Below are 8,896 nucleotides of genomic sequence, written 5' to 3' on the forward strand. Positions count from 1 at the left end.
TTATAGTGTGGGAATTTATATCCCTAAAATATGCAAACATTAACACTCACATAAACCAATATTTCCTCCATAAATATAAACTGAAAACAATCAAATGACCACTAACAGCAAAAAGTTTATCAATTTATTAGCAGTGACATGCAATTTAAGAGCACACTAGAACATCATTGGAAATACATTAGACAAAAATAATAGTTACTGGCAATTACAAGCATCGATAAGAAAGTGAAATGGAAGCTCTCTCTAGGGAAAGGAAATTGAGGGGAGTCCTTTGTAGAGTATTCCCTAGGACAGACACTTGTTTCTTCAGAATGCAGACTCAAATAGAAACAGCATTTCATCTCCTATGGGGGAATAAAACCCAGAGAAAGACATAGTAGTGCTCATAGCAGTACTGTTCAAAATAGTCTGAAACTGGAAATGATACAACTATATCATTTACCATAGAATCAATATATGAATTATTAAGCAAGAATACAATATCATACAACTACAAAAATACATAAGTTACATATACAGCAATGAGGCAAGTCTTAGAAAAAAAAAACACTGTTGAGTGAAAAAAGCAGTCACAACAGGAAATATGACTAATTTGCACAATTTTCAAAGCAAACACAAGCAAAAAAGTCTTTAAGAGGTAAACGAGGGGTATAAATCTATAGAAATAAGCAAAGAAAGATGATTGTATGCCTTTGGTTGCTGTTATATTTTGTGTAAAATTCTGTTCTGTGGAGAGGTGTAGGGTCGATTTCTATTTGGTCTGAGCAGCTCATGGTGTTGCTTTGTAATTATTTTCTACACTATATGTTTTATATACTCTTTAAATACGTCGTCACATTTCATAAGAAGAAAAATTTCAGAAGGCAAATTCATTATAAATGTAATCTCACATCACAGGTATGAATGATATAAAGATGTGTATTACGAGTTAAAATAAAATATTTACTTTTTTCCTTCATATTTCTTGAAATTGGCTTACATTAAGTATTAATTATCTACTGTTTGTGTTGCTGCCTATGGACTTTAATATCTTTCACTGATCAAAATCTGACCTTCTGCTCAGTAATTTTAAATAGTCAGCAGGAGGCATTAAATTTCATCAAGACAAAATACATTATGTAATGTTGGAAAAAATGAGGTAAGATGATGCCAAATTGCAAAGCAGCAAAATGTAAATGAGACTCTGTATATATGGTATGCCTTTAATTGGAAGGGAAATGTCACATTTGAAGTGGAGTAGCCTTTTGGGAAAAAATATTGAGAGTTCCTTAATAATTCTCTTAGTTTTAATTCTTAGTTTTAATAAGGTCATTATACTTTTTTGGCAAATTCAGTTTATAAAGACTACTGCCAAGATAATTTCTTAGTCATGTACTTTAGTATTGTTTGAAATATAAACCATGGCAGTATGAAAATTTGAGAGTATCTCTATTTTGAGACTATCACCTGCCATGCATATTGTTTCCATAAAAGTGCTTTGAATATTTTTCAAAACAATATATTCAATTTCTTTTTAAGATAAAGTTTCATATATATGGTGTTCTGTGTCATTGTTGCTAAAAAAATTGTATAAAATCTGCATTCACTATCAATTCAAACTCTGTTACAATTGGGACTAGAGAGATAGAGTAAGTTAGACTTTTACCTTGCATACAGTTGACCAAGATCTGATCCTGGAACAATATATGGTACCCCAGACCCCCGAGATTTCTCAAAAGTCATTCCTGAGCATTGAGCCAAAAACTAGCCTTGAGCATCACTGGGTGTGGCCCAAGAACAAACAAACAAACAAACAAAATATAGGCATATACTGCTTCAACCATATGATCAATTTTCTGTTGACATATTTCTACAGCTACAATAATTATAAGTCAATGTAACTATAAAAAAATAAATAATTGGGCCTGGAGAGATAGCACAGCGGTGTTTGCCTTGCAAGCAGCCGATCCAGGACCAAAGGTGGTTGGTTCGAATCCTGGTGTCCCATATGGTCCCCCATGCCTGCCAGGAGCTATTTCTGAGCAGACAGCCAGGAGTAACCCCTGAGCACCGCCGGGTGTGGCCCAAAAACCAAAAAATAAATAATAAATAAATAAATAATTGAGTACATCAAATAAGACACATAATATAATATACAATATTTTCGATATCACAGAAAATCCACTTATTAGAGCCCAAAGGACTTTATAGATTGTGGGATTTTTTAATAAGGCATATAACCTATAATATAATTTGTCTAACTTAAAAGATGATAAGATTGTGAAAACAATCTCACACTGAATGAACCAAATTGAATACATTATGTGGTTCATAAATTTTAAATACCCTGAAAATATTTCATTGGTATTGCAAAAGTTACCTAGGAAATGTTCATGAGTTCTGATCTTTTAATTCCTCAGATATTATATTTGCCCTGTGGTCACTCCTATTCCAATTTTATGTAGCAGATTACCTCACCAAGTTTAGTGGTTTTAATTTATGAATCTCCATCTGTAAAATATGCAACCCCACAGAGATTCACTTTATAGAAATGTAATTAGGAAAAACAAATAGAAAGGCAGAATGACATTGAAGAATAGATTAAGATAAGGTACTCATATTCTCCTGTGTGACCTGAGATATGGGGAAATGATTATTGCTTGTATCCTAGCTATTCTAACACTGGAATAAAGAATGAATTGAGATAAGAAACCTGCTGACTCTCCAGTATAGAACATATGCTTTGAAATTTTCTCTAATAATGTTGATAGCCTGACCCCACACCAACTCTCTCTGTTGGGGACTGACTTGTTTGAGGCCATTTTGCTATTCTTTCTGCCATAATCCAGCCTTTCACCTAAAGGCTACATGCAGTCTTGCTGTAAGTTCTTGGGCCAAAGAGAAAGGAAAATGCAGCTGCAAAGTATAATTAATCTTTTAGCCCGGAGGAGAGCAACACAGCCCAGTACCATTCCCAGAAAAGAGGCCTTACTCCCTTAACCATATCCCTGAGTTTACAAGACATTCATTATTGTGTATATGCTACATTGTCTGTTCAAGATCACTGAGGCAAGCACATCTTGCACCACCTCCTGATAGTCAAGCAATTAGGAATGCAGCTGGAAGGTCACTAGAAATTTCCATGGAAACAGCACGTTCATCATGACTTGCAGATCATCCTGCCTCCTAGCCCACTGCCCATTTCCTTATTTGGAGAATGATTTACTTTCTTTGTTCCTTGTAACCTGATATGTATTCTTGCCTTGTATGGACCTTCGCACCAAAAGAATGACTGACATCACCTTTGTACTGCCCCCTTCTCCTTCACTATATAAGAAGGAGCTGTAGCCAAATAAAGTTGCCCTTGAGCAGTGAGACATTGCCTTGGGTCTTTATTATTAACCTCTCTCAGATTTTTTACAGTGTGGTTGTGCTTCTACCCAGCAAAATAGGAGTGCGGTTGTCTGAGAAGTCTTCCCAGCTAATTCCTGCTGGCCGGGCCCCCCTGGGGGGCTTCAGGACCCCGCATTTTGGCGCCCAACGCTGGGCTCGAAGACCACTGCCACACTCCGAACGACTACGGGTCGGCGAGTCCGGAGCTGTTTCGTAAATCGCAGGATATACCCCATCCGGGTAGGCGTTGAAACGAGTTAGCCTTAATCAAATATTTAAACTGCAGTTTTTTCAGTCGTTCTGATCACCGCCCCTGATTGGCTCTTGGGGCTTCGCCCGTTGGCTTCACTTCCATGGGTGTTTTCATTGAGTACTGAACTTAAATTCATTATTGATATTCAGTCTGAGTTGAAAGCCAGACATGTAGAGGTTACCAAAAAGAATATTTGTAATTTTCTTATGTTTATTCATAATGTATGTCATTGGTTTATTATTACCTGTCCAGAAATTGTTGCGTCCACTTGGGACAAAGTAGGACATGAAATGAGTGATTATTTTGTAAATAATGATAATTCACAGAAGGAAAAAATTATGTTCCAATATTGGAGCCTGTTAAGAGATATCATTGTAACTAAAAATGCCGGAACCGCCAAAGACATCATCCATGCCGTTGAATCTCATGTACAACAAGTCTCCCGTGAGTGTTCCAGGACTCCCTCTCGTTCTAATTCTGTCTCTCATCTCCCTTCTCCCTCTGAAAATCCTTCTCCTTGTCCTCCCTCCACCACTGATTCTTCTACCTTTGTCTCCAAAGTAACTAATGCTCTTAAAGATCTCTCTAATGCTTCTCATTTATATCCCTCCCTTACTTCTGTCCATGCTTCTGCTCTATGCACCCAGACCCCTACAGAAGACGCCGCTGCACCCTCTGTGCAAAATCCTAAACAGCCCTTCACTTCCCTAGCCTCAGCTCCGTCCCTGTTCCACCAAAACCTTTACTCCCCTCACCACCCTCCCCTCCTTAGCCAGCAATTGCAACAATACAAAGCCTTTAATTGGAAAAGCCTCAAAGAGCCGTTTCAAGCCATAACCTCCTATGGCCCCCAAGCCCCTTACACGCTCTCCTGCTTAGAATCTAAAAGCTGAACTCTTTGTCTCTTGGGAAGTTAACTTTTTTTCCATTGCAAAGCCCCTGCAAATAGGCAGGAATCCTAATCTCTAAGCTCTTATAGCTGGCCTCGCCTCTTTTCATACCTTAAAGGTACAGCACACACTTTCCAGGTCCCAGCTTGCCAACATGGCTCTTGCTGCCCTCTGTGCCTGGAAGTCGCTCCCCAGAGCTGGCATTCCAGCAGCTCCCCCACACCGGCAACAAACTGTTACTGCTTTCTCCCTCCCCCCCCCCTTTTTCTGACTTGAGTTCCCAACTCACCACAATTACATCCATGGTCTCTCACCTCTCTAACAAACTTGATAATGCTCTTGGCTCAAAAACCAGCGCTACCTTTCCTGTCTTTCTCCCTAATGGAGAAAGTCTTCCCCCGCCTGCTCAGCAGCCTCCACCGCGGAGAACGCTCAGTCCCTAACCATGGCAGATTCCCTCCTCTCACCGCTCCCCCTCTTAAAGCTATAGATATGAAACTACTTAAAAATCTTAAACAAATCTTAAGCCTTCAAAAACAGGCTGCTTCTCTTAATTCACAGGTTTCTGCCCTTTAGGCGTTCCCCCCCCTCCTAAATCTATAGTTGTCTGTCCTCTGCCCACTGAATTCCACGGCCAGGCCCCCCCTCTTGAGAATTCAAAGGAACAAACTAATAAAAGTAAGGCTAAGTGCCATAAAACAGAAACTGCTGCAATGCCTACAAAAAATTCTAAGGGCACAGTGAGCAGGATAATTACAAAGTATCAGCTGCTAAGCCATAAAACCTTGCGATATCTACACTTTGCTGTTAAAACTTCTGAGCCTAATGTACCTTTTACTCAGAACATTCTGCTCAAACCAGCCCTCAGCCTCCTTCAGCCTCTTTCCTGCCAGCCTTGGAAAACAGCCAGCTCAAGCCCTGCCACTCCCACTTTAAGCCTTCCAATTTACCTTGAAATACCCACTCTTTGTTATTCAAAAGAAATCTGAAAAGTGGCATCTCTTGCATATTCTCAAATCAATTAATAAAACCATGATCCCCATGGTACTTTTGCAACCCAGACTCCCCTCTTCGGTTGCCATTCCCTCTAATTCCAATAAATTAGTAATTAATCTTAAAAGATTGCTTTTTTTTCTCTATATCATTACACCCTGCGGACTGTAAAGAATTTGCCTCTAACCTTCCTGCTGTTAACTGTGCTAGCCCCTCCCCAAGTTATCAGTGAAAAACTCTGCTTCACCTTGTCAGCCCTACACTTCGTCAAATATGTGTTATTAGGTTTAGTGCATTAAGTAGTGTAAAGTAATTATTAAAACATTAAAAAGCAACAGAAAGATAAAGGCAATAAATTTTTTTTTCATGCCTCTCAGAAAATTTTAAAGCAAGGTCATAATTCTGTCACTTTACAGATAACAAAATGTTGGTAAAAGAAAAACTTCTTTGTGTTTTAAAATCCAAACGAACACAAAAGTGTTAAATTTAAGTCTTATATTTCTATTAAAAGTTTTATTTTAATTTTTAAAGTATTTACAAAATTATGTGGAAAATAATGTGGTTAACCTTTTTAAACAATATAGTTAATTTAATGCACAGTGAACACCTAGGTGTGCTTTATAGTACCCTTAGTTTTAACTTTGTGCTACAGCAATGGTTGTTCTTTATTTCTGCATTGAAAGAACTATTATTTTAAGTGCATTCAAAATATCAGCACATTATACAAATCTGTATATTTGTGTCGCAGTGAAAAAATAATATTAATGAAAACTATATTATATATAATTTTATAAGTAATATATAAAAGTAACTAAACTTTATAAGCAAATTAACTAGTATTAAATATAATTTTAGTCTTAAGTTCTAAGTGTGTAAATGCATCAGATGTCTTTAACTATATTTTGTAATAATCTAAGCATTTAGTTAATTTAGTATATAATATTTTTTACAAATTATTCACTTAAAGTCTTCATAGTAAAAACAGTTGTTTGTATTTTTAAAATCAGTTTTTATACCTTTAATAATCATAGTTCATGCTATTGTGTTTAATCATAAAAATTTTAACACTTTATTGCAGCTGTCTTACTGTTCTACTGCAAAACCAATTTAAATAAAACCTATTCATTTACAGCAAATGATTTCATACTTCAGAGTGAAGCTCCTTCTACAGTGCTCATTAACCATTTTACTTAAAAAATTTTTACTGCTTATTAACCATTTTACTTAATGTTTTAAACTTCAAATTAAAATTGTTTTAAAAATGTTTTGTGTTAAATCTAAACCTTAAAATTTATTTTCAGCAAAGTTCCACTCCATCTACATTAAGTACTTCTCAAAACTAAAAAAGTTTTTCTACAAAAATTTTTTTTCTTCTCACAAACATGCTAGCTAAATATTTAAAAGCGCTTGTCAATTTTTTATAAATAAGTCTTAAATCAATCCTTTTGTCTGTTTATGTGTCTGTTGTGATGAATGAAAGTGGCCACAAGTGTAAAATGTTGTGTTTAGTGTTGTTTTGTTTTGTCTGTTTATTTGTTATCTCTACATTTTATAATAATACAATTTTTAAAGCCTTATCCATTTTTCAAATATCAATTAATTTTTTCAACCTGGTTCAGTCTGGTCAGTTCACAAACTGGCATCTTGCAACTAAAAATCATGTGTTAAAAATTATGTATTAAGCTAGCTTTGTCCTTCTAAGAACATGGCGGAAGGTGTGGGAGATGGCAAACCCCAGATTTCTCAATGGCCATCGGGGATAACTTTTCCCTGGAGAATTTCTGGACTTTGCAGTCACCCGGCTTTCCTGTTATGTGTAAGTTCAGGCCTATAGAATATGTATTTATGGCTAAAAAATAGCATCCAGCTTTAACATAATAACTAAAAGTTTAAGAAAAATCCTTTATATTCAGTTAAAAAAAATTTTTTTTAATTAGCAATTGTTAATTATAAATTTTCTTTTATGCCAAAGTCTAACAGAGGTCAAATAACATTCCCGTGGTATTCAAAAATAACTAGTGTAATGTAAATTGCTAATGTTTTCTGCAAATTCTTAATTTTTATATGAAGTAACCATTTTGCCTTCTGCCAAGCTGTTTTCTTATAAACCTCCTGCTAGCCGCCATTCCTGCAAACCTGTTTCTGACAAACTCCACCTTTAACAATGCTGAATTGAGCACTCTGCCTAGCTGCCTTGGATGCCCACCACTGCCACCAACAACCTCCATGGCAAACAAGTCACGGTCGTGGAACTTTGCTTGCTCGAACCATATATGTGCCCGCCTGTTCAACAATCACACATTTGCAATCAAACCATTATTGTTAACAACTCTTCCATCTTCATTGAAGCCCCCAACTCCACTTATTTTGTTTACTCCACTGCATTTTCTCCCCATATTGTTACTGAAATGTTTCTTGCTTATCATGATTATTATGTTTTAGCTTTGTTAATGCCTAAAATAACCATCAAACCTGTTGGTCCGGTTTCCACCTTGAACCTCATCCTGCAAATGGTCAATGCCTCTGCCCAAGCGCTCTCCAACACCAGCTATGAACACTGTTAAATCTGCAATTCACCGGTTTCGCCGTTTTATGAAAGCATCACAACGTTTGAACCTCCTATCTACACCACTGACTCTGAACTTCTTCTCTGGAAAGTTCAGCCTCAGCGTCATTAACTCACTGTTGTGCAGGTTGTGAGCTACGAACTCTGCCTTCTGGCCCATCCTCCTCCTCTCAAGTTATTTTAAATCTTATAAATGCCTCTGCTCTAGCCCTCACAGACCCATATTATGATAGTTCTTCAAAATCGTCGTGCTCTATATTTTGCCCTTATGTAAGAGGGGGGAGTCTGTGTAGCCCTTAAGGAACAATGTTGTATTTTCAAAGATAAACCTGGATTAGTTAGGAATAGCGTTCAACACATTGGTGACGGTATAAAAGACTTCCAAAAACATTTCGATGAAGAACAAGGTTGGTAACAGGGTTGGTTTTTCTCTTCTCCTTAGATACATACATTACTGTCCACTATTTTGGGCCCTCTTATTAGCCTCATGCTGCTCCTTTCCTTTGACCCATGGGCTTTCCGCAAACTTACTGCCCTTGTTAAAAACCAAGTAAATGAGACGGCAAAAACCTCTGTTCAAGTTCACTACCAACAGTTAACCCAACGTGACTCCTGTGAAAACTTGGCTATTGTCACCAAGCCGCCCTTCCAGCCACTAAGTTTTCAGGAGATAAAGCGCATAGCTAACAAACGGAGCTCGCTCCGGTACTTGTGCTCTCGGCTGTGGAGATACCTACGACGGGATTAGCAAGGTCCCAGTTAGGACACGGCCCTAAAAGGCTACAACACATAATTCGGATCTCTGTGCACACCCACGGCGCT

General features: G+C 37.3%; 1 non-coding gene across 1 annotated transcript; it reads left to right on the top strand.

Moving 5' to 3' along the window:
* Positions 1-6,100: 6,100 nt before the first annotated feature.
* On the top strand, positions 6,101-6,230 carry LOC126005026 (small nucleolar RNA SNORA22). The gene has a single exon (XR_007494211.1). It is a non-coding gene; the product is annotated as a small nucleolar RNA SNORA22 (small nucleolar RNA).
* Positions 6,231-8,896: the final 2,666 nt, after the last annotated feature.

Source organism: Suncus etruscus, chromosome 3, assembly GCF_024139225.1.
Source record: "Suncus etruscus isolate mSunEtr1 chromosome 3, mSunEtr1.pri.cur, whole genome shotgun sequence".
NCBI lineage: Eukaryota > Metazoa > Chordata > Mammalia > Eulipotyphla > Soricidae > Suncus > Suncus etruscus.